A 2582-nucleotide genomic window follows, 5' to 3' on the forward strand; every position below is an offset into this window, starting at 1 on the left:
AGTATCGCTCCCATGGAAAAAAATTAGACCCGTTTTGAAATTGAGTGCGGAATAACGTCGGAAATGTTTCTAATAACTTACCGCTGTTCTGTTATGAATTTGCCTACATCGGGCCTCATGAATAGTATGGCTACAGTATATGTTCAATGATTAAAAAAACATCGCCCGTGTAGACTCGCGTCATTTAATAATCAGACATTCACTAGAGCGTTCGTTACGGCTAAGTAATCAAATGAAGAAACTGAATCGAAAAAAATAATAAAATAGTCGCGTTTGGGGGGGGGGGGGGGGTACGTAAAATTTAACTTTGTCTCAAAGAGAATTTCTTTGATGAGGAACAATTCAATGTTACATACAATTAAATCAGAACCCTATCGTATTAGCTCCTTTGCGGCTATTCCTACTAATGAGCGAGCAGTATCACGAGATTTTTACGGTTCCATTAACTAACTGTGTTCTGTATTCGTGCGTCGGGAAATTCGATCAACTGATCATTATTATTTAATTAACATCTTTTTCCTGTTTTCCTGAAAGGAAGGCTTTGAATGAACTTTAGGGTTGTTCGAAAGACGATAGCGTCCAATTATAAATAATATGAAAAAAGAGTATCATTGTATCTTCAGTAGATTTAAATGCATGATGGGTTAAATCAAGGTGTTAGTCATAATATTTGAAGGGGTTGCAATCGTTGGGATTCCGCAATTTTTTTTCATTCAGGTCGAGAACCACATTAGAAGTGCCATTTGTTTCCGATTATACATAAAGTCAATTAGTTTTTGTGTTTCAGTGCCCTATAGCTCGCGATCTTGAGATCGCATTCGCCGAGGGCTGATAATTGTCAACTGAATCAGAACTTTTTTTTTTTTTATAAAAGAACAACTTTTGAATGTTACGGACATCAAACGTATAGACTTTACTGAGGGTAATATACATTTTTGATTTTTTATCAAACCCTATCAATATATTTCCTACCGCAAATTACTTGAAAGAGCAGGAATTAACTACCTTTACTGTAGTGCTAAAAATAAGATATCCCTGCAGCCTCTTTCAGTTGCAAGGTAACTTACCATGCCTTATACGGGCCCCCTTGCGATGTTTTTGCCAGAAAATGGTAATTTAAATGGGTAAATTGAAAAAGTATCTATTGGCATGACCGCTTCACTTGGCAAACTTGGCCAGATCTTTCGTTTACAAGGACACTTCCGCGAGGATTAGATGAGACGTCGCGCGAATACGAACCCATAAATATATCTCACGAACAGCAATAGCTGAATATGCGTTGCGCATAATCTTATGGGAGAAGTAGTTGTATTTTTTCCATATTAAAACTTTTAGTCAAAAGTTTTTTTTGCTTTACCAAAAGTGCAGTGCCTGCTGTCAACTATATGGGGTAGCTGAGTATTGCCTCAAAGGTCCTCAAAGAAAGGAACGTACTTCCAGGTAAACGCTACGAAATTCAGTTTAGTTAGTTAGTTAGTTAGATAGATGGAAGAACGCCACTTTGAAATGGCTTGAATCGAAGGCCTTCACCTGATACCACTGCCATTGGGCACCTAGTTGTTTCTCTCGTTATGTGTAATACTCTCGTTTAAAAAGTTCGTTTCTTTATTCAAATAGGAAAAAAAAATACATTTAAAGGAAAACTCTTTGTTTACACTAAGTACACGGCAGGCGTAGTAGATCTTTGATACCATTGAGAATACCATAAACTTGGAAAGCTTGTCAAGATCGTGCATAGTTATCGCGCGTCCCAGTTTCATACATTTTTAACGCAATTCACATAATTCAACGATACACCTTGAAAGCCATTTACCTACGGCTAAATCTCAACTCCAAAATACCTCAACGCTTTTTAGTGACGCTAATCCTGAATCACCGTTTTCGAGATCTGAAATATCGTCAGAAGCCTTTTTTGGTCTTTTCGACTATGATATTCCTTAACAAACGTTTGTATTCTGTTAGATAATTACCATCATTTAAAAGGCACAAATAGTTGTAATTTGTTGTTGTAATTTGATGTTTCTATCTTGTTAAACTGAAACATCTGCTGCAAAGCTCTAAGCCATGAATGCGACCCACTTCAGGGTGGGTCTTTTCTAACTAATAAGATAGCATTTAGACTGACCCAACTGATCTGCAGTGACAGTTATGATGGTGACACGTCGCACAGACCTAGGACAGCCATAGAAGCCTTACTCCCTACCGCTTCCTTTTTCAATTCGACCCTCCTGTGAACCCACAATATGAAACCAACAATGAAAAGTTTGTCTTACGTCTCTGTGCTTTGTGACGGATACCGAAATTAACTTTTTCTTTTTCGTTTCTTTTCTTAGATAAACGCGCTAAAACTAAAAGATTTTTATAAAGCATTTGTGCTACCTAAACCTAAAAGCAAAATGTCAGATACTAACCTTTAGGTGAGACTGATCAATCTAATCCGCTAAGGCCTCCTCTGCCAGTAATAAAACCTGTTAGGTATTAGTCGGCAATTTAAACAGTATTATAGGACATTGTAATGGCAAGCGGCTGAATGAGCCAGGCTACTCGTACACAGTTGCTATGCAACAAGTGCACTCAGTCCG

This window comes from Varroa jacobsoni, unplaced genomic scaffold (genome assembly GCF_002532875.2).
Source record: "Varroa jacobsoni isolate VJ856 unplaced genomic scaffold, vjacob_1.0 scaffold_551, whole genome shotgun sequence".
NCBI lineage: Eukaryota > Metazoa > Arthropoda > Arachnida > Mesostigmata > Varroidae > Varroa > Varroa jacobsoni.